Source organism: Bubalus kerabau, chromosome 5, assembly GCF_029407905.1.
Source record: "Bubalus kerabau isolate K-KA32 ecotype Philippines breed swamp buffalo chromosome 5, PCC_UOA_SB_1v2, whole genome shotgun sequence".
Lineage (NCBI taxonomy): Eukaryota > Metazoa > Chordata > Mammalia > Artiodactyla > Bovidae > Bubalus > Bubalus kerabau.
Window position 1 is genome coordinate 44,762,744 of NC_073628.1, and position 24,644 is coordinate 44,787,387.

Sequence of the window (24,644 nt, forward strand, 5' to 3'; positions counted from 1 at the left end):
TATTTCCAACTGTCTTCCAGGTCTCCCATACGCAAGCCCGGCTAGCCTTCAAAGCTGAATGCCCTGGGGGCTCGTCTTCCTGGTGCAGGACCCCACGCTGGGCAACCTGATGTGGGACTCAGACTCCTCCGTCCTTGGGAGACTCTCTGCAACCATGATTATTCTGTTTTGGTTTACCTACCTACGGAGGTAGGTCTCAAGTCCATCACATCTCCAGCCCTCCTGTTTATATTGCTGTGGTTCTTTCTTTATATCTTTCATTGTGGACAGTCTCTTCTGCTTGTCTTCAGGCTGCTCTCATAGACAGTTGCTATGTACCTAGCTGTAATTCTAGCATGTTCATGGGAGGAAGTCACCTCAGGGTCTTACTCCTCCACCATTTTGGCCACACCCTTCAGGCTTCCCTGATGGCTCATCCAATAAAGAATTTACCTGCAATGCAGGAGATACAGGTTCGCTCCTTGAGACAGAAAGATCCCCTGGAGGAGGAAATTAGCTTAGAAGCAGGACTGGCCACTCGGCTGAAAAGTTCCCCAGAGAGTTCTTAGACAATTAATGAGTATTGAGAGTGCCCTCAAAGAGATACTCTAAAATCCTTGTTGTGTTAGTTTGAGTGTTGTAACAAAGCATCACAGACTAGATGGCTTAAACAACTTATTTTCCTTTTTTTTTAATTTTATTTTATTTTTTAACTTTACAGTATTGTATTGCTTTTGCTATACATCGAAATGAATCCGCCACAGGTATACATGTGCTCCCCATCCTGAACCCTCCTCCCTCCTCCCTCCCCATACCATCCCTCTGGGTCATCCCATTGCACCAGCCCCAAGCATCCAGTATCGTGCATCGAACCTGGACTGGTGACTCGTTTCATATATGATATTATACATATTTCAATGCCATTCTCCCAAATCATCCCAACCTCTCCCTTTCCCACAGAGTCCAAAAGACTGTTCTATACATCAGTGTCTGTTTTGCTGTCTCATATACAGGATTATTGTTACCATCTTTCTAAATTCCATATATATGCATTAGTATACTGTATTGGTGTTATTTTCTTGGAGTTCTAACGTCTGTTAAGTGCAAGATTGGAATGTCAGCAGAGCTGCTTTCCTCGGAGGCCTCTCTCCGTGGCTTGTGCGTGGCCATCTTCTCCCTGAGTCTTCACATGGTCTTCCTTCTGTGTGTGTCTGTGCTCCAGGTTCCTCTTCTTATAAGGACACCAGGCATATTGGATTATGAACCATGCATAGGACCTCACTTTAACTTGATCACCTGTCTAAAGACATGAGCTCCAAACATAGTAATATTCTGAGGTGCTTGGGATTGGGGCTTTGACGTGTAAGCTTTGTGGGAACACAATTCAGTCTATAGCATTTACCAAGTTGAGCAGTTGGAGACTTGAGTGAATTGGAATGCTAGAAAGATGTAACTTTTAGCTTTTTTAAAGGTATTTTATTATTCAATCAATACCCATCACCAATTTCATCATATCCAATGCTATGCCAACTTGCTTCAGAACTCTTTGTTAAAAAGATGGAGAAGACGTGATTGGGGGTCCCCACGAGTCCTTCTTCACTCCCATCCACTTCTGTCCCTCCACAGAAATCATCAGTATTTATCCCCAAAACATGTCTGTGGATGTTTTTGTTCTTACGTTGTAAACTCACTTGTATTCTAAGCTGGTGAAAATACAGCTTAGAATACTTCACCAGCTTAGGATACAAGCAAGTTTAATATTCTTATGTAAGTATCACCTTCAGACTAAAGTCCGTACTCCCTAGCATGGTGCAGTCCTTAAAGACTCTCCTTACCAGCCCTTGAGTTCCACCCACTGCCCCTCCCTTATATGCTGGTGAGCTGAGCAAGTCATTTGCACTCATATATTTTCTCCCCTTGGACGTGTTCTTGACTTTGCCTAGATTGACCTTACCTCCTGCCGTCTGGTTTCCTGTCCCTCTTATACTCTTGTATTATTGAATAATGCCTCTGCCACTATCAATACACATTACATCGGATTAAAATTGTAAGTTGTCTTACGTGATTTACCCAGAGGATTCAGAATGCCTTGGATACAAGGAGAGAAGCTTTCATAATTAAATGTTTAGAGCTTAGCATGTGGAATATTGTTAGCCCAACTAAGATTTGTTAACTGAATGATTAATGAATTGATTAGTTGCTGATGATTTTGATTGTAAAATCGCTTGGAGGGGCTGCCCAGGTGGCGCTAGTGGTGAAGAACCTGCCTTCCAATGCAAGAGACGTAAGGGATGCGGGTTTGATCCCTGGATCAGGAAGATCCCCTGGAGATCATGGCACCCCACTCCAGTATTCTTGCCTGGAGAATCGCATGGACAGAGGAGCCTGGTGGGCTACAGTCCGTGCGGTTTCACAGAGTCGAACATGACTGAGTGACTTAGCAAGCAGCTGAGTAACTTAGCACACACACATGCATTGCTTGGTGACCCATGCCTATTCCATGAAACTGAGAAAATGTTTCATTTTTAAATAAGTCTTAAAATAATATGTTTCCGATTGCCCATTCCAACAACAGAGGCAGGACCTTGATAAGGAGAAAAGACAAACATACTTTCCAAAAATTGTTTTTCTTCTGCTGAGATTTTCACAACACCACTGCCTTCCTTCTGTGGCTGTGGCGTGTGTGGGTGACAGGGTCCAGGAACCCTGAGTACAGCCTTCACTTGACACCTGACAGCTCAGTAGCGACCCCCCTCCCCCACCCAATCCTGCTGGGAGCTGTTACAAGCGAGCAGGTGGCAGGGACTTTCATTCCCAACTTATTAAGATGGAAAACCCTATCCTGGAAACAAAATCCACCTCGTAACTCAGGGAAGGGAGTGGGGATTTAGGGAGACATATAATAGAGCCTTCAAACAAATTGAAAGGCTAGTCCAGGTTCTAAAATTTTAAAGCCCTTTTCATCACATCCATATTCGAGATCTATCTCTCCTCAAGGAGAAAAAAAAAATTATTTCTATTCAATCCTAGGTCATCGACTTCCCAGCAGAAGGCAAAAGTCAGCTCTTCCCAGGTAACAAAGTCTCCAAGCTATAGCTCTCTCTTCATGGCAGACAGCTCCTCACCTGCTTCCTGATTAACAGAGCAGTCACTTTCTGCACACAGCCTTGCTCCACCACCAGAGGTAATTGCTTCCTTGGGGTGTTTGAGAAGCCTGGCAGCCTCCGCAGGAGATCCTGAGGGCTCCCCTCCTGCTCTCATTACCCCTTTCTGACACCAGCAGCTTCCAGGCTTCCTGGGAGTACCTCACCTGGGTTGGCCAGAGGAAGGCACCGTGGGCGACCCTCCCTCCTGAATGACAGAACCGGAGGTTAATTCCCAGGCACAGTGCCTGGGCCAGCCAGGGAGTGTGCCCTGGAGACAGGCTGGTCCCTGTCTGCTCCCCACCCTGATTAGTGGGAGCAGACAGAAGCCATCTAGGTTGGCAGACCTCAGGGCACCCTGGCTGCCTGTGGCATCATCACTGGACAGCAACTCAGAGGACAGAGTAAAGACCTCACGGGCAGTTTTGCCTGGAAGAAAGCGTGAGCATAGGGAAATAGGACCCCCAGGTGGTCTTCTTTAGAGGCCCTCAGGATGCCTAACTCAGGACTCATTATATGGCGGATCATTATCACCTACCTTGGTTCAGAGACTGAACAGAAATGATCCTACAAAAGTCAATAGAATAAAATTCCACTTAATAATGCCATAGCTTTATATATAATAAGGTTGGGATAGCAGTAAGCACCGGAGAAGGCAATGGCAACCCACTCCGGTACTCTTGCCTGGAGAATCCCAGGGACGGCGGAGCCTGGTGGGCTGCCGTCTATGGGGCCGCACAGAGTAGGACATGACTGAAGCGACTTAGCAGCAGCAGCAGCTACAAGCACTTGAAACACAAGTAGTATGTATTTTAAAATAAAAGCTCTCGCATCATACACACACATGCACACACAGTGAGCAAAAAGAGAATTTCTTCTTTATTTGGAAAAGAAGTGTTGTTCTCAACAAACAGCTGTGTTGTTGTTCAGTCCCTTAGTTGTATCCGATTTTTTACAACCTGATGGACTACAGCTCGCCAGGATTCCCTGTCCTTCACTATCTCTTTGACTTTGCTCAAACTCATGTCCATTGAGTCGGTGATGCCATCCAACCATCTCATCCTCTTGGTGTCCCCTTCTCCTCCTGCCCTCAATCTTTCCCAGAATCAGGGTCTCTTCCAGTGAGTCAGTTCTTTGCATCAGGTGGCCAAAGTATTGGAGCTTCAGCTGTAGCATCAGTCCTTCCAGTGAATATTCAGGACTGATTTCCTTTAGGATGGACTGGTTGGATCTCTTTGCAGTCCAAGTGACTCTCAAGAATCTTCTCCAACACCACAGTTCAAAAGCATCAATTCTTCAGTGCTCAGCCTTCTTTATGGTCCAGCTCTCACATCCATACATTACTCCTGGGAAAAAGCATAGCTTTGACTAGATGGATATTTGTTGCCCAACTGATGTCTCTGCTTTTTAATAAGCTGTCTAGGTTTGTCATAGTTTTTCTTCTAAGGAGCAAGAGTCTTTTCATTTCATGGCTACAGTCACCATCTGCAGTGATTTTGGAGCCCAAGAAAATAAAGTCTGTCACTGTTTCCATTTTTTTCCCTATCTGTTGGCCATGAGGTGATGGGGCCAGATGCCATGATCTTAGAAGCCTGTGAAAAAGTGGCAAATTTGAGAAATGCTGACTGACTCTAAAGATCAGAAATATCATCTAGAAGGACCATTTCTCTGAGACATTTCTACACTGTTGTTCCAAGATTGCTTCAATTCTTTCATGCAGTCCTGCCTGTTTCCTCAAATAGATGATGTTCCCAGCCACATCAGTGTTTATCTCGTCTACTATTGTATAGTTTATGGTGTCTAGGAAAGTGACAGGAATAAAGGAGGTGCTAAACCAGTGTTTCCAAAAAGGAAGGAAAGATGGGGAGAAGACAACACCGGCAGGATGGAGGCAGGAAAGGAGATAAGGGGGAAAATAGATGAGCGATGTCTCAGAGTTTTCCAAGAGTATAGAAAATCCACTCTCTGGGTCAAAATATAGGTTAAAACCATTATTTTTTCATTGCTAGGGATGCAAGATGTCCAGAGGCCATGAAGTTAAAAAGCATTCAGCAGTTTTTGAACATAGCTCCTTTGCTCCAATGAAATTCAATGATCAAACAACATTTGGATACACTCTGCAATGTTTTTTAACTTTCTTTCACCTACAGCTGCCCATATTCAATAAATAAAACTCCTGGGCCCAGGAGCAAATAAGCAGAAATCCTAAACAAAGGACTTCAAACAGGGCACTTGAATATTTTTTTAACTTTTTTCAAGGTAGGTGTGCAAATAGCGAAAGACAGCTCTGAACTTGATCCACCTGCTACCCTTAAGTGTTGCTATCCACCAACCATCTACCCTTAAGTGTTCTTTTTTCTTATAAATAGGACAGATTGCAGTGTGCTCAATGCTAGCAAATACTGTATTCATGAAAAAGGTTTATTCCCTGATAATTCCCCAAAACAAGAAGGAAAGAGGAAGCCAAGGTAGGGACTCAAAAGTTCAAAATTCTAATATTTTTCTCTTTCATTAATTTTGAGGAAAACATGGGGAATCTTTATATAGCTAAATCTATAGCATCCTTATCTGTCTCCTCCACCCCATCTTTCTGCTTCTCTCTCTCTCTCTGTCTGGAACATCAATGCCTACATGCCTGCTCGTGTGCATACACTCATGTACACACAAACATGTGTATACTTTCCCCTGGAGGATGAAAGAAAGGAAAGGAACACATTGAATCATTCCTGGAAAGTCTGAATGTTAATTTTATTTTTAATCACTCCAAGATTTACCAGGAAGAATAATGTGACAGAATTTTTTTTTTTAAGAAACTTTTCCTATTTGTTTTCCTAGAATTTACTTCCTTTGTCCTTGTCTTGCCTCTGGCCTCGATCGATCGATGGATCAGTGGATCTTTACAGCACTTCAAGAAGAGTCATCTCTGGTTCTGGTTCTAGTTAAGGTGGAGTAGGCACCCCCACCTTGTCTCTGTCACTAAGTACAGCTATGAAATGTGGACAAAATGCATAGAGTGGATGCTTCAGGACTTTGAAAAACCAATGATAGCAGATAGGCTAAGGAAGAAGACTGGAATTCAAAGTGCCACCAAACTATTTACCATTTTTTTCCACCACTTCGTGCCAGAGGGAGGCACAGGTGTGGAAACACACACACAAAAGCAAGGCTGGAATTCCGGTGAGATGAGTGGTGCAGAGATATAAAGTGCACAACTGGATCTGGTCTTTACTTAAAATTGTAATATTTTGTTCACTATGAGTTTGACATTAATTTTGATTTTTAAATGATACATTAAATCTTTATTTATCTTCATTATTGACTTTTGGCGCCCCCTTAAATTTTGCACTTGCAGCAAGTGCCTCGTTTGTTTCACCCTCATCCTGGCCCTGTAGGAAGGTGGGGTAACTAAACCCCAGCTTTTTGGCTGGAGGACCAGAAAAGTGAGCCCCAAGGAAATTGGAAACTGCCAAGGAGATGAAAAGAGAGGCGCTCAGGAAAGTGACTCCCTGAAAATTATATATGAGGACTTTCCTGGTGGTCCAGTGGCTAAGACTCCATGCAACGCAAAGGGCTTGAGTTCAGTCCCTGGTCAAGGTACTAAATCCTGCTGCTGCTGCTGAGTCACTTCAGTCATGTCCAGCTATTTGCGACCCCATGGACTTTAGCCCTCGTCTGTCCATGGGAATTCTCCAGGCAAGAATACTGGAGTGGGTTGCCATGCCCTCCTTGAGGGGATCTTCCAGACCCAGGGGTCAAGCCCGCGTCTCTTACGTCTCCTGCACTGGCGGGCAGGTTCTTTACCACTAGCGCCACCTGGGAAGCGCTGGTCAGGGAACTAGATCCTACGTGTCCCAGCTAAGACCTGGTGCAGCCAAACAAATATCAATCAATCAATCAATCAATATCTTTTTAAAAAATGTGTATGAACTCCTGGGCTAAACCCCAAGCCGTCCAGGCATAACTCTGATGCTAATCAGCAAACCTTTAGTACTGAACCACAGTACATCACTACCAAGGACATAGACTGGCCCCTACATGTAGGACAGGACAGACACGAGCAAATGCTTTGAAAACTCAGCTGACACTGGAACCACAGATGGACAGTCCCACAGAGAGCAGGGGTGACTTGCAGTCTGCACCTACCTGAAACAAAATATCAGCATTCTTCGTAGTACTTAAATAGGATAGAATCCTATTTTAAAATTAGGCAGCATATGAAGCATGAGGAAAATCTTAATTACACTGGAAAAGACAATCAATGGATACCAAGGCCAAAATGATAGAGATGTTGGAATTATCCAACAGTCTCCCAAGTAGCTATTATAAAATGACCCAACAAACCATCGTAAATACTCTTTATGTATTTATTTAGATGAAAATGTAGAAAGTCTCAACGAAGAATTAAAAGATATAAAGAGGAAAAAAGTAGACATCTTACAGCTTAAAGATACAATAGCAGAAATAAAGAATTAACCACACCTTAAATTTACACAATGTTATGTGTCAATTGTATTTTAATAAAGCTTGAAAAAAATTATAAAAATTCAGTAGTTGGATTCAACAGTGAAATGGAACTGAATTGAAAAAAATTGAGAAAAGAATCAGAAAACTTGAAGATAGATAGACATAAATAACCCAGTTTGAGCAACAAATATTGAGCAAAAAAAAAAGAGTTACAGTTTTAGAGAACTGTAGGAAAATTTTAAAAAAAAGGTCAAATATTTCTGTCATCAGAGTCCCAGAATGGAGTAGGAAATGGCAATCCACTCCAATATTCTTGTGGGGAGAAATCCCATGGAAAGAGGAGCTTGGCATGCTATAGTCCATAGGGTCACAAAGAGTTGGACATGATTGAACAATGACACACCACACACACACACACACACTACATTATACACACAAAGTCCCAGAAAGTGGTGAGGACAATTTGGTGCTGAAAAAATAGTTGCTGAAATAATATTAGCTAAAACTTCAAATTTTCTATTGAACAGTTCTGTAAATTTTAATGCTTATATTGAATCATATAATGACTACTGCAAACCAGATTTCAATCCTAGGTCTTTTTTGTACTCAAAAATGCATTCAGGTCCTGTTTATGTGCTTTGCTAGGTCTGCACTTGAACTTTCCAAACAGACACTCTCCTTTTTAAAATGTCAAGGGAAGGTATTATTTGGCTCTCGTAATTTCCTCCATTCTCAAAAGTTCCTGACACCAATCTATCATTGCTGCATTAACAACTGTGTTCCAGGCAGTTTCCCTCAAATCAAGTTTCTTTAATAGATGAAAATATCCAGTGGCCTAAAAGAAATTGAGGCCACCCCTCTGAAAATCAGCTTGACATGCTTTCAGTATGTGGGGTCTCTTTACTTGCTGGGCCTTTAGCTGAGGGTGAAGGGGAAGGTTAATGTGAAAATTATATACCTCCTACCCTTACCTCCGAGAAAGCCATCACACAAACATGAAAGTCACCAGACAGCCGTGTCCGGGGGGAAAATTGGAGCTTCACTCACAATAGTAAAGTTAAAGCCAAATGAAATCAGATGGTTGGGGCCATGAGACCAAGCCTGGGAATTTAAATGAGTTTTATCAAAAGCTTTAATTACACAGAGGTTTGCCAAGGACAAATAGCCAATTTAGTTTTCAATCAGGTGTACTGTTAGAATGCTTAAGCATTTTCATTCTACAGCAAAGCCACTGGTCAGGGAAAAACATCTGAATGACTGAGATGAAAAAAGCATTCCTATTTATGCCATTGTTGCTCATAGAGCAAGTGTCCCATACCAGGTAGTATAGTACAAAGTGTCATTTTAAAATCAGAACTTGTCATAAATCGCACATCTCCAGTTGTACATGAGCAGGTCCTTATATTAAGGGTGGCCAAAAAGTTCATTCGGTAAGATGGTCCAGAAAAACCTGAATGAACTTTCTAGCCAACTCAGTCCCTCTGACCTGACCTCACTTTCATAAACTGTGGAGAATGAAGCTATGATGTGGCCTCTCGTGACTGTTGGAAGAATTAATGCACATGAAGGGCCTTGCACATACCAGGCCTCACCTCTGAGGGCTGGGGTATTCAGGAGGAGGCACTTTTCTTGCATGTGGAATGACAATTAGCATTCGTTTGAAAAGCCTTCCAACTTTATCCTTTTCCGTAAGGCTTGAAGAATCAGGCTAGAATAAAACCAGGTCTCTTTGAGTTGACTATACCACTGGGTAGTGTTCTGCAGCTTCCTGGCTTTGAAACAACTCAGTGAAGCAAGTAGGTCACCTGGAATATCAGTATGAATTTTGGAAAAAAGCAAAAGGGTAATAAAGATCATCTAAGAATGCCTCAAACACAGTGTGAAGGCAAAAAACCCGATTGATAGTTCAGCTCAAATAGGGTTCACTGAGCAGCTACTGGAGATGACACGTTCTCTGCCCTCTAGTTGCCCAAAGCATCGCTGGGCAGACAGAAATCTCACTGGACTGCCTCGTGCGATAAGGCCAGTGATGGAAAGATATGTAAGGAACAGAAGGAATGTAAAAGAGGCCACTAACGTTGCTCAGGAGGACAGGTATGTTTCACAGAGAACATGGTGCCTGAACAATAAGATAGGGTTTTTTTTTTATTGATGTATAGTTAATTTGCAATGCTGTGTTAGTTTAAATCCAACTTGAACATCTGGAAGTTTACAGTTCACGGACTATTGAAGCCTGGCTTGGAGAATTTTGAGTATTACTTGCCAGCGTGTGAGGATGAGTGCAATTGTGCAGTAGTTTGAGCATTCTTTGGCATTGCCTTTCTTTAGGATTGGAATGAAAACTGATCTTTTTGAGTCCTGTGGCCCCTGCTGAGTTTTACAGATTTGCTGGCATATTGAGTGTAGCACTTCCACAGCATCATCTCTTAGGATTTGAAATAGCTCAACTGGAATTCCATCACCTCCACTAGCTTTGTTCATAGTGATGCTTCCTAAGGCCCACTTCACATTCCAGGATATCTGGCTCTAGGTGAGTGATCACACCATCGTGATTATCTGGGTCATGAAGATCTTTTTTGTATAGTTATTCTGTGTATTCTTGCCACCTCTTCTTAATATCTTCTGCTTCTGTTAGGTCCATACCATTTCTGTCCTTTATTGGGCTCATCTTTGCATGAAGCATTCCCTTGGTAATCTCTAATTTTCTTGAAGAGATAGCTAGTCTTTCCCATTCTATTGTTCTCCTCTATTTCTTTGCATTGATTGCTGAGGAAGGCTTTCTTAGCTCTCCTTCTATTCTTTGGAACTCTGCATTCAAATGGGTATATCTTTCCTTTTCTCCTTTGCCTTTAGCCTCTCTTTTCTCAGCTATTTGTAAGGCCTCATCAGACAACCATTTTGCCTTTTTGTGTTTCTTTTTCTTGGGAATGGTCTCAATCACTGACTCCTGTACAATGTCAAGAACCTCAGTCCATAGTTCTTCAGGCACTCTGCATATCAGATCTAATTCCTTGAATCTGTTTGTCACTTCCACTGTATAATCATAAGGGATTTGATTTAGGTCATACCTGAATGGTCTAGTGGTTTTCCCTACGTTCTTCAATTTAAATCTGAATTTTGCAATAAGGGGTTCATGATCTGAGCTACAGTCAGCTCTCAGTCTTGTTTTTGCTGACTGTATAGAGCTTCTCTATCTTTGGCTGCAAAGAATATAATCAATCTGATTTTGGTATTGACCATCTGGTGATGTCCATGTGTACAGTCTTCTCTTGTGTTGTTGTTACAGGGTGTTGCTATGACCACTGCATTTTCTTGGCAAAACTGTTAGCCTTTGCCCTGCTTCATTTTGTACTCCAAGGCCAAATTTGCTTGTTACTTCAGGTATCTCTTGACTTCCTACTTTTGCATTCCAAATCCCTATAATGAAAAGGTCATCTTTTTGGGGTGTTAGTTCTAGAAGGTCTTGTAGGTCTTCATAGAACTGTTCAACTTCAGCTTCTTCAGCATTACTGTTTGGGGCATAGACTTGGATTGCTGTGATATTGAATGGTTTGCCTTGGAAATGAACAGAGACCATTCTGGTGTTTTTGAAATTGCATCAGCAGTGGCCACAGGACTGGAAAAGGTCAGTTTTCATTCCGATCCCAAAGAAAGGCAATGCCAAAGTGCTCAAACTACCACACAATTGCACTCATCTCACACGCTAGTAATGTTCAAAATTCTCCAAGCCAGGCTTCAGCAATATGTGAACAGTGAACTTCCTGATGTTCAAGCTGGTTTTAGAAAAGGCAGAGGAACCAGAGATCAAATTGCCAACATCTGCTGGATCATAGAAAAAGCAAGAGAGTTCCAGAAAAACATCTATTTCTGCTTTATTGACTATGCCAAAGACTTTGACTGTGTGGATCACAATAAACTGTGGAAAATTCTGAAAGAGATGGGAATACCAGACCACCTGACCTGCCTCTTGAGAAATTTGTATGCAGGTCAGGAAGCAACAGTTAGAACTGGACATGGAACAACAGACTGGTTCCAAATAGGAAAAGGAGTTCGTCAAGGCTGTATATTGTCACTCTGTTTATTTAACTTATATGCAGAGTACATCATGAGAAACGCTGGGCTGGAAGAAACACAAGCTGGAATCAAGATTGCCGGGAGAAATATCAATAATCTCAGATATGCAGATGACACCACCCTTATGGCAGAAAGTGAAGAGGAACTCAAAAGCCTCTTGATGAAAGTGAAAGTGGAGAGTGAAAAAGGTGGCTTAAAGCTCAACATTTAGAAAACGAAGATCATGGCATCCGATCCCATCACTTCATGGCAAATAGATGGGGAAACAGTGTCAGACTTTATTTTTCTGGGCTCCAAAATCACTACAGATGGTGACTGCAGCCATGAAATTAAAAGACGCTTACTCCTTGGAAGGAAAGTTATGACCAACCTAGATAGCATATTGAAAAGCAGAGACATTACTTTGCCAACAAAGGTTCGTCTAGTCAAGGCTATGGTTTTTCCTGTGGTCATGTATGGATGTGAGAGTTGGACTGTGAAGAAGGCTGAACCCCGAAGAATTGATGCTTTTGAACTGTGGTGTTGGAGAAGACTCTTGAGAGTCCCTTGGACTGCAAGGAGATCCAACCAGTCCATTCTGAAGGAGATCAGCCCTGGGATTTCTTTGGAAGGAATGATGCTAAAGCTGAAACTCCAGTACTTTGGCCACCTCATGCAAAGAGTTGACTCATTGGAAAAGAGTCTGATGCTGGGAGGGATTGGGGGCAGGGGGAGAAGGGGACGACAGAGGATGAGATGGTTGGATGGCATCACTGACTCAATGGACGTGAGTCTGAGTGAACTCCAGGAGTTGGTGATGGACAGGGAGGCCTGGTGTGCTGCGATTCATGAGGTCGAAAAGAGTCTGACATGACTGAGCGACTGATCTGATCTGATCTGACTGCATTTTGAACTCTTCAGTTGACTATGAGGACTACTCCATTCTTCTAATGGATTGTTGCCCACAGTAGCAGATGTAATGGTCATCTGAGTTAAATTCACCCATTCCAGTCCATTTTAGTTCTGATTCCTAAAATTTCAGTGTTCACTCTTGCCGTCTCCTGTTTGACCACTTCTAATTTGCCTTGATTCATGCACCTAACATTACAGGTTCCTATGCAATATTGTTTTTTACAGCATCAGATCTTACTTCCACCACCAGTCCCATCCATACCTGGGTGTTGTTTTTGCTTTGGCTCCGTCTCTTCATTCTTTCTGGAGTTATTTCAAGAGACTGACCCAGACTTGCCCATGAGTGTCCAGGAGTCTCCTGTGGCGGCGTGGGTCGGCGGTGGCCTGCTGCAGGGTTGGGGACACTGAGTGCAGCAGTGCCTGCATGGGGCCTTTTGAAGGAGGAGGTCATTATCTTCATTACCTCTACCATAGTTTGGCCTCAGGTCCAACAAAAGGGAGGGAACACGGCCCTGTCCCCTGAGTAATATAGCAGCAGTGTTTAATCCAGAAAATTGGATTAAAGATATACTGAGCATGGCCTGGGCCATCAAAACAAGACCCAGTTTCCCCCTCAGTCAGTCTCTCCCATCAGGAAGCTTCCATAAGCCTCTTATCTTTATCCTTCAGAGGGCAGACAGAATGAAAGCCACAGTCACAGAAAACTAACCAATCTGATCACATGGGCTACAGCCTTGTATAACTCAATGAAACTATGATCCATGCCATGTAGGGCCACCTAAGACAGATGGGTCATGGTGGAGAGTCCACCCTCTGCTCTGACTCGTCCCATAAACAGGAGGTGGAAATAACAGGAGGTCAGGGAATTCCTTGGAGCATCCTCTCGAATAGAAAATCTTGATCAGCAAATCTCTGCCTCAGTCAGAGGTTTTTACATTCAGTGCAAGGTCCTACAAATTTCCAGGTGAATGACCATACATTTTGGCAGCCAAAACAAAGGAGGAAATATGAATGTTTATATGATTCAGTGTGTAAAAAAGGAAGGCAAACCAAAAGCATGAGAAAAAACACACTCATCAGTGGTATTAAAATCAGAAAATCACTTCTCTGGGGCCTCACACAGAGGACACTGTTTAATTTAAATAACAATACCCACAAGAACACCCTGGTTGTAAATACAGCACTCAACAGAAAGACCATAACCATGAAGTCCCGGGACGTTCCCACTGGTGATTTGCAAACTAGAAATAGATTTTACAGTACCTAGAGGAACAAATGGACAGTATAACCCTCAGACAGTCCTGCATAAGCATCATTTTCTCAGAGCCAGTTTGATAAGCATGGAGAATCTGTGACTTTGAGAATGAACCCCCTGAGTAGTATAGCAGGAGTATTACATGGTGGCTAAAAATCCAGGTTCTAGACTCATACTTACCCAACTGCTTACTGTCAATTTTATGACCTTGGGAAAGTCACTTACCTCCCTGGGTCTCAGTTTTCTTGTCGGTAAGAATGGGGATAACAATAGGATCTATATCATAGAGTTGTTATGAGCAAAAAATAAAACGTGTGGAAAGCACCTAACTCAATATGGGAGACATGGTAGGCATTTAATGAATGAATGAATGAAGTCGCTCAGTCATGTCTGACTCTTTGAGACTCCATGGACTGTAGCCTACCAGGCTCCTCTGTCCATGGGATTTTCCAGGCAATAGTACTGGAGTGGGGTGCCATTTCCTTCTCCAGTGGATCTTCCCAACCCAGGGATCGAACCCAGGTCTCCCACATTGTAGACAGACACTCTACTGTCTGAGCCACCAGGGAAGTCATTTAATAAATGTTAGTTATTAACACATGCTATGAAGGGAAATCATTAACTCTCCTAACATGTCATTTCCTTTAGTTGAGTTTGGTTATATTTCATTCTGGCTTCTAATTTCTATTCATTTCTTTTTAAAATTAGTTTTTATTGGAGTATAGTTGCTTTACAGTGTAGCATTAGTTTCTCCTGTGCAGCAAAATGAATCGGTCAGCCATACATATACATATACCCCTTCCTTTTGGACTTCCTCCCCATTCAGGTCACACAGTGCATTGAGTCGAGTTCCCTGTGCTATACAATAGGTTCTCATAGGTTGATTTCTTTCCAGTGCCTCTGCTAATGTGAGAGAAGGAATCCACTTGCTTAGGCAGTTACTCCTTTTATGTGAAAACATAAGCCTCACTTCTTGAAAGAAGCATCATCTTTCAGGAATGTTCCTAAACTAACCATGAATCATGCAGCTCAAAGGCTTCCACACAAGCCATTACACCTCTTGTGGGAGGAAACTCCTTTGGTTTCTGCCCAGAGTGTTCCTTGAGGGATTCAGAGTCAGACGTTACTAGCCTTAGGAATGTTCTGTTTCAGGGTTTCCACGGGGCCATTCAGTAATGGTTTATTAAGCACCTACTATGTGCCAGGTATTGGGCTTGCTCCTGAGCCTCTTATAGTGAACAGATTGCATGCATCCTTGCTCACAGGGCCCCCAGACAGGCTCCTCAGCTCCTACTCCCTACGTGCTTCAACATTTTGTAAAACATAGTTTATTTTAAAAGAGCTTTTTGATCTTCCCTTAAAAATGGAACTCCTCTGTCCTACTTGAATCCTCAAATGGATGATAAGCATTTGGTCCAGTGGTCTATCCCTCTGCCTGGTCTCATTCCACTCCAGACCTCTCAGCAGGGCTCCTCTGTGTAGAAAATGTGTTCTACCTACAGAACCACCCCAGAGCTAATCCAAGTACTACAGGCGTCAATGCATCCCTGAAGTCTCATCATTTTGTCAGCAAGTCTGGACACACAGACTGGACACATGGTTTATGTATCTCCAAGAACCTGGCCTGGCTCACTGCCAGCCAGCACCGAAGCTTGAGCCTGAAGACTAGCCGGTGAATTGCAGTGGGTGCACACGTGCTGCCTTCTCCCACCCCAAGGCTGCACCCTGACTCTGGACGCTCACAGTTTCCTTGGAGGCTCTAGCTGCACTATAATAATCTTGGTAAAAGTAAGCCTTTGTGATTCTAAGCAATCAATTAGGTCAACATTGAATTGTGTGGATACTCACTGAGCTCAGCAAATGAACGGAATCAACATCTTCACTTTTAGCTCCTTGGCATGCTCCAGCTTCTCTTAAAGTGGCCTATCTTTGAGAGGCAAAGGCAAAAGTTATTCAGCGGCCACAAAAGGGAGAAGGCACAGTATCCATTTCCTACTCTTTATGCAAACATACTTTAGATCAGGTCCACCCTACTTTCTGTGTCCAAAGAATAGATAGATCCTTGAGTCTTATTAAGAACCACAGATCTCTTGGTATTACATTTGTTGTTGTTGCTCAGTCGTTCAGTCATGTCCGACTTTTTGTGACCCCATGGATTACAGCATGCCAGGCTCCCCTGTCCTTCACTATCTCCCAGAGTTTGCTCAAATTCATGTCTTTTGAGTCAACGATTTGCTATCTAACCATCTCATCCTCTGTTATCCCCTTTTCCTTTTGCCTTGAATCTTTCCCAGCTTCAGGGTTTTTTCAATGAGTCAGCTCTTCCTATAAGGTGGCCAAAGTATTGGACCTTCGGCATCAGCCCTTCCAATGACTATTAAGGATAGATTTCCTTTAGGATGGACTGGTTTGATCTCCTTGCAGTCCAAGGGATGCTCAAGAATCTTCTCCAGCAGCACAAGTCAAAAGCATCGATTCTTCAGTGCTCAGCCCTCTTTATGGTCCAACTGTCACATCCGTGCGTGACTACTGGAAAAAATTACAGTTTTTACTATATGGACCTTTGTTGGGAAAATGATGTATCTGGTTTTTAAGGTGCTATCTAGATTTGCCATAGCTTTCCTTCCAAGAAGCGTCTTTTAATTTAATGGCTGCAGTCAATGTCCGCAGTGATTTTGGAGCCGGAGAAAAACAATCTGTCATGGCTTCCACTTTTTCCCCTTCTATTTTCCATGAAGTGATGGAACCAGATGCCATGATCTTAGTTATTTGAATGTTGAGTTTTAAGCCAGTTGCTTCTCTTCTTTCACTCTCATCAAGAGGTTCTTTAGTTCCTCTTCATTTTCTACCATTAAAGTGATATTATCTGCATATCTGAGGTTGTTGATATTTCTCTTGACAGTCTTGATTCCAGCCTGTGATTCATCCAACCCCAGTATTTCACATCATGTGCTCTGTATAGAAATTAAATAAGCTAGGTGACAGTATACAGTCTTGATGTACTCCTTTCCCAATATTCAACCAGTCATTTTTTTCCTTCCCCAGTTCTAACTACTGCTTCCAGACCTGCATACAGGAGACAGGTAAGGTGTTCTGATATTTCTATCTCTTTAAGAATATTCCACACTTTGTTGTGATCCACACAGTCAAAGCCTTTAGCATAATTGGTGAAGCAGAAATAGATGTTTTTTTCTGGAATTCTCTTGCTTTCTCTATGATCCAACAAATGTTGGCAATTTGATCTCTTGTTGTTCTGCCTTTTCTAAACCCATTTGGAAGTTCTCGGTTTGTGTACTGCTGAAACCTAGCTTGAAGGATTTTGAGCATAATCTTGCTGGTATGTGAAATGAGCACAGTTGTACAGTAGTTTGAGCAGTCTTTGGCATTGCCATTCTTTGGGATTAGAATTAAAAAGTCATACTTTTGAGTCTTGTGGCTACTGCTGAGCTTTCCAAATTTGCTGAAATATTGAGTGTAGCACTTTAACAGCATCATTTTTTAGGATTTTGAATAGCTCTGCTGGAATTCGGAGAAGTCAGTGGCACCCCACTCCAGTACTCTTGCCTGGAAAATCCCATAGACGGAGGAGCCTGGTAGGCTGCAGTCCATGGGGTCACTAAGAGTCGGACATGACTGAGCAATTTCACTTTCACTTTTCGCTTTCATGCATTGGAGAAGGAAATGGCAACCCACTCTAGTGTTCTTGCCTGGAGAATCCCAAGGATGGTGGTGCCTGGTGGGCTGCCGTCTATGGGGTCACACAGAGTTGGACACAACTGAAGCAACTTAGCAGCAGCAGCAGCAGCTGGAATTCCATCACCTCCACTAGCTTTGTTCATAGTGATGCTTCCTAAGGCTCACTTGACTTCACATCCCAGGATGTCTGGCTTGCAGTGAGTGATCACACCATCGTGGTTACCCAGGTCATTAAGACCTTTTTTGTATAGTTCTTCTACGTATGGTATGACATAGAAAGACTAGTATAAAATAGTGTCACCTGTATGTGGAATCTTTTAAAAAAGGGCATAAATGAACTTACTTACAAAATGGAAATATTGTTAACAGATGCAGAAAACAAATACGGTTACCAAGGGGTAAGGGGGCACGGAAGGGATAAATTGGGAGACTGGAATTGATACATATGCACCACTGTATGGGGCTTCCCTGGTGGCTCAGACAGTAAAGAATCTGCCTGCATTGCTGGGGATCCAGGTCCAATCCCTGGATCAGGAAGATCCCTGGAGAAGGGATTGGCAACCCATTCTAATATTCTTGCCTGGAGAACTCCATGGACAGAAGAGCCTGGCAAGCTATAGTCCGTAGGGTTGCAAAAGGGTGGACACGACTGAGCGGCTAACACCTGACACTTCTGTATATGAAATAGATAACTAATAAGGACATACTGTATAACACAGGGAGCTCTACTCAGTACTCTGTAATGATAGAGTATTTAGAGAAAAGAATCAAAAAAGAATGGATATATGTATATATACCACTGATTCACTTTGCTATACACTTAAATGCAACATTGTAAATCAACTATAATCTAATAAAAATTAAAAAGAATCTCTGGGTCTTGTTAAGATTATTCAGATTTCTACTTCTGTGTACCTTATGGACGGAGGTTAGTGACACTGTATAGGAGGTAGTGATCAAGACCATCCCCAAGAAAAAGAAATGCAAAAAGACAAAATGGTTGTCTGGCAAGGCTTTACAAATAGCTGAGAAAAGAAGAGAAGCTAACAGCAAAGGAGAAAAGGAAAGATATATCCATTTCAATGCAGAGGTCCAAAGAATAGCAAGGAGAGATAAGAAAGACTTTCTCAGTGAACAATGCAAAGATATAGAGGAAAACAATAGAATGGGAAAGACTAGAGATCTCTTCAAGAAAATTAGAGATACAAAGGGAACATTTCATGCAAAGCTGGGCAGAATAAAGGACAGAAATGGTAGGGACCTAACAGAAGAAGAAGATATTAAGAAAAGGATGCAAGAATTCACAGAAGAACTATACAAAAAAGATCTTCACGACCCAGATAACCACGATGGTGTGATCACTCACCTAGAGCCATACATCCTAGAATGTGAAGTCAAGTGGGCCTTAGGAAGCATCACTATGAACAAAGCTAGTGGAGGTGATGGAATTCCAGTTGAACTATTTCAAATCCTAAGAGATGATGCTGTGAAAGTGCTACACTCAATATGCCAGCAAATCTGGAAAACTCAGCAGTGCCAACAGGACTGGAAAAGGTCAGTTTTCATTCCAATCCCAAAGAAAGGCAATGCCAAAGCATGCTTAAACTATTGCACATATGCAGTCATCTCACACACTAGCAAGTAATACTAAAAATTCTCCAAGCCAGGCTTCAACAGTATGTGAACCATGAACTTTCAGATGTTCAAGCTGGATTTAGAAAAGGCAGAAGAACCAGAGATCAAATTACCAACATCTGCTGAATTATAGAAAAAGCAAGAGAGTTCCAGAAAAACATTTACTTCAGCTTTATTGACTATGCCAAAGCCTTTGACTGTGTGGATCACAATAATCTGGGGACAATTCTTCAAGAGATGTGAATACCAGACCACCTGACCTGCCTCTTGAGAAATCTGTATGCAGGTCAGGAAGCAACAGTTAGAACTGGACATGGAACAACAGACTGGTTCCAAATTGGGAAAGAAGTATGTCAAGGATGTATACTGTCACTCTGCCTATTTAAATTATATGCAGAGTACATCATGTTAAATGCCAGGCTGAATGAAACACAAGCTGGAATCAAGATTGCCAGGAGAAATATCAATAACTTCAGATATGCAGATGACACCAGCCTTGTGGCATAAAGAAGGAGAAGAACTCAAGAGCCTCTTGATGAAAGTTGAGAGTGAAAAAGTTGGCTTAAAACTCAACATTCAGAAAACTAAGATCATGGCATCTGGTCCCATCACTTCATGGCAAATAGATGGGGAAACAATGGAAACAGTGACAGATTTTCTTTTTGGGGGCTGCAAAATCACTGCATATGGTGACTGTGGCCATGAAATTAAAAGATGCTTGCTCCTTGGAAAAAAAGCTATGACCAACGTAGACAGTATATGAAAAAGCAGAGACATTACTTTGCCAACAAAGATCTGTCTAGTCAAAGCTATGGTTTTCCCAGTGGTCATGTATGGATGTGAGAGTTCGATTATAAAGAAAGCTGAGTGCTGAAGAATTGATGCTTTTGAACTGTGGTGTTGGAGAAGACTCTTGAGAGTCCCTTGGACTGCAAGGAGATAACAAGCAGTCAATCCTAAAGGAAATCAGTCCTAAATATTCATTGGAAGGATTGATGCTGAAGCTGAAACTCCAATACTTTTGCCACCTAATACAAAGAACTGACTCATTGGTAAAGATCCTGATGCTGGGAAAGATTGAGGGCGGGAGGAGAAGGGGATGACAGAGGATGAGATGGTTAGATGGCATCACTGACTCAAGGGACATGAGCTTGAGTAAGCTGTAGGAGTTGGTGATGGACAGGGAAGCCTGGTGTGCTGCAGTCCATGGGATTGCAAAGAATCAGACACGACTGAGTGACTAAACTGAACTGAACTACCTTTCTGTGTCTAGATTCTTGTAACACTTTATGTCAGACAGAACAAGGGAGTACAGAGAAGTCAAGCATCTTGTTCAAATCCACAAAGCAGGAGAACAACTGAGTTGGGACTGGAACTTAGCTCTGACTCCAAAGCCATATTTTCTGTTATATCAGGGTTTCTCCACCTCAGCACTATCAACACTTGGAAGCCAGATAATCCTTTGCTGTCTGTATGTATGTCCTACATCCTGTATTTTAGAATGTTTAGCAGCAACTTGGACCTATACCAACCAGCTGCCAGTAGCAGTCTCCATTTGTGGCAGCCAAAATTTTCTCTGGATATAGCCAAATGTCCCTGCTTTAAAAACTGCTGCTTATGATAGAGAGAAATGATTTATCCAACCTAAGTGGTCCTTCCTCCTGAAAAATCACTGAAAGAAGAAATTACATAAGGCCCTATAATAGGGACTGTACCACTGCAAAGATACATGAAGCATTTACCTTTTAGGAGCTTAAGAAAAAGGCTCTAGAATCAGGGAAAGGAAGTTGGGATTGCTTGTGGGGATAGTAATTTGTTTTATCAAGGGAGGGAGCTATTAAAGAATTGTTTATTAATTGATCTGTCCAACATTGTCAATACCCTATGATGATGTGACGGTAACGTGGATTGTAATAATCACAGTTACAACAACACTCTTGTTAATACTGCAAAAGAAGAAACTGAAACCGAGGAAAATGAAGTGGCCTGCTTCAGATCAGGCAGCTGTGAAGAGGAAAGGCCAGCACAGACATTCATTTCTGCCTGGTTCACACCAGCATTTAGGGGATCACCAAGGATGGACAGTCACAGATGCTGCAGAACACCCAAGTGCAAGCAGTTGGCAGAAGCTTCAGAAAGGAAGTGAAAATAGCAAATTAAGCACGAGTTGCAGTGCTGAGTAAAATAAGAATATTAATCATACATATTTGGATAAAGCATCCCAGATGTCGAGAGACATTAGCCTGTTTGTGTATTGTAAATGCAGACATTGCTTTGTTTAATAATCATTTAAGAATCAAATTGCAATATGTGTTTGCCTTAAAAAGAGGACTGCTTTGAACTGGTAACATATTTAAATAAGGCAAATTAGAAACACTGGGGCGATGGAAAGACTTTTTCTTTACATAAACTTAATTGAAAAAAGAAACTCAAATGATATCACATTTTTTTATCCTAGCTTGTTCACAGACTGAAGCCACGCTGGTGATGTTTCTGCCCTTTGTGCCTCTGAGACACTTCTGCAGGCTCCAGAGAACTGCTTTGAATGGTTCAGCACAGGCGTGAGGCCAGTCTTCCTCTCCTGTGATGACTGGCCGCGCAAGGAAGACCTGCCAGGCCTCTCCACCAGCGCCCAGCTGGCACAGCCCAGAGCTGTCACGGTGAGAGGAAGCCTCTCTGCTTTAACCTTCCTGTGGCTGCAAGGCTTCATCTCAGTGACTGCAGGTTTACTCCACTCAGTCCACTCTGAAACAGTCTTCTTCAGTGGGGGAAATTTTATAGTACAGGGAAAAATCTTTTTTAATCTTTCAAAAGATGTCATAAAAAGTGCTTAATGTACTGGAAAAAAATGACATGAAATAGCTTTTAATGTAACAAAGTTGGGAAATATTTCTAATATGTATGACAGAAAAGGACCTATGGTTTTTAATATACAAAGAGCTTTCATAAATCAAGAAGATGAAGATGATTAACTCAATAGAAACACAAAAAAAGTATACAGGAAGACATTTCATGTAAAGAAATGCACTGGCCAATAAATATAAGAAAACCATGTTCACCATCACAGATTTTAAAAATTAAAATGAGATGTGTTTTCTACTTATTATCTTGATGTATATGACATATATATGATACATATATTTCAAAGCATATATATAATGTATACATATATATATGACAAAACAGAGTCAATCTTGCTGTTCTAGAAGTTTTTTTTTTTTTCATTTCAAATTCTCACCACCTTGGAATTGTCAGATAAATTTATATTCATATATCAACATTTTAAAGAGGAGAAAAGTTCAATAAATAATGTATAGTAACAAATAGTTAATGAAACAGATTTGGCAATCGAATACTAAATTTGCAGTGCTTTAATCAAATCTGTTTTGTAATTATTTCTGTAAATCTTATCTCTCCAGAAGCATCTCTAAGCTCCTTATGGAAGGTGGTAGCACATGTTTTCCCTAAAAAGTAGCTATTTAACATAACTGCCGTTAATTAACTTGAGTCATGTATGGATGTGAGACTGTGAAGAAGGCTGAGCACCAAAGAATTGATGCTTTTGAACTCTGGTGTTGGAGAAGACTCTTGAGAGTCTCTTGGACTGCAAGGAGATCCAACCAGTCTATTCGGAAGGAGATCAGCCCTGGAATTTCTTTGGAAGGAATGATGCTAAAGCTGAAACTCCAGTACTTTGGCCACCTCATGCGAAGAGTTAACTCATTGGAAAAGACTCTGATGCTGGAAGGGAATGAGAGAGGAGAAGGGGACGACAGAGGATGAGATGGCTGGATGGCATCACTGACTCAATGGACATGAGTTTGAGCAAGCTCCGGAAGATAGTGAAGGAGAGGGAAGCCTGGTGTGCTGCAGTCCATGGGGTCACAAAGAGTTGGACACGACTGAGCTGAACTGAAATTTAACTAAAGTCTAACATCTAGGATTTGACCAGCTTCTGTGACTTCATTGTCCTTCTGTTACTGTAGACTTCAGTTCAACTCAGTTCCGTCCGACTCTTTGTGACCTCATGGACTGCAGCACACCAGGTTTCTCTGTCTAGGAGTTTGCTCAAACTCATGTCCATCGAGCTGGTGATACCATCCAGCCATCTCATCCTCTGTCAACCCCTTCTCCTCCCACCTTCAATCTTTCCCAGCATCAAGGTCTTTTCAAATGAGTCAGTTCTTCACATCAGGTGGCCAAAGTATTGGAGTTTCAGCTTCAGCATCAGCCCTTCCAGTGAATATTCAGGACTGATTCCCTTTAGTATTGACTGGTTAGATCTTGCAGTCCAAGGGACTCTCAAGAGTCTTCTCCAACGCCACAGTTCAAAAGCGTCAATTCTTCGGCACTCAGCTTTCTTTATGGTCTAGCTCTCACATCCATACATGATTACTGGAAAAACCATAGCTTTGACTGGATGGATCTTTGTCAGCAAAGTAATGTCTCTTATTTAACTCCCAATTTCCTCAGCAGTTATATGGTGAGAATAATAGTACCTAACTCATAGGGTTGCCACGTGGCTTAAAGACTGTCACCTACAATATGCTCAATAAATGTCAGCTAGTTGCAGCAGTAATAGTGAGAGTGCTATTAAATAGCTTTTAATGTAAGTGACAACCTTGACCTTTATCATGTTTTAATATTTCCCTTCCTCCCTCATTATGGGATCATAAGAGGAAAGATGATTTCAGTGCAAAAACAAGAAAGAGGAATTACTACTTCCATGTACATTATTCCTGAGAAATGTGGAAAAGTGCCCATATTGACTCTCCAGCAGGATCTTTGTATCAGATAAGTTTCTTATGAAGTGGACTCAAACACTTTTTTGCTTTCAGATATTTGGGTTCAGCAGGAAAATAAGCATGCATTTATGAAACACCTACTGTATATTTCGGCTTCCCAGGGGGTGCAGTGGTAAAGAGTCACAGGAGACGTGGATTCAATTCGATCCCTGGTTAGAGGTGATCCCCTGGATTAAGAAATGGCAACCTGCTCCAGTATTCTTGCTTGGAAAATGCCGTGGACAGAGGCGCCTGGTGGAGTACAGTTCATGGCATCACAAAGAGTGGGACACAACTGAGCGACTGAGCGCACACACACACACACACACTGTATATTTAGCACTGTTCTAGACACTAACAAGTGATGGCTAAGAAAAGAAAGATGTGGTTTCTGACCTATGTTATAAACATTGAAGAGATAGAGAACAAAAGTAAATAATGGAGGTATAATCATTTTGCTATGAAGAGAAAAAGAGCTCTGAAATATAGATTTTCCAGGAGGACTCACTGAAATAAATCCATTTAGTGATAATCCAATATGTTCAAAAAACCATACATTTTAAGCATTTAGAGCAGATGACTAGGGGATTTTGACAGGTGTTGCCTGAAAAGGAAAAATTTGTATTCAAGTAACTTGAAGGAACTGTGGTTAAACCTTAAACAGATTCTTTTATTGCAGTGCTTATCAGAGCTTTTATTTACTGACGCACAATGTTGGTTTTC

General features: G+C 41.9%; 1 long non-coding RNA gene across 1 annotated transcript; it reads left to right on the forward strand.

Annotated features, from left to right (window-relative positions):
• Window positions 1–115: 115 nt before the first annotated feature.
• Window positions 116–21,969, forward strand: LOC129653838 (uncharacterized). The gene is made up of 3 exons (XR_008715232.1): window positions 116–189; window positions 16,852–16,889; window positions 21,596–21,969. It is a non-coding gene; the product is annotated as an uncharacterized LOC129653838 (long non-coding RNA).
• Window positions 21,970–24,644: the final 2,675 nt, after the last annotated feature.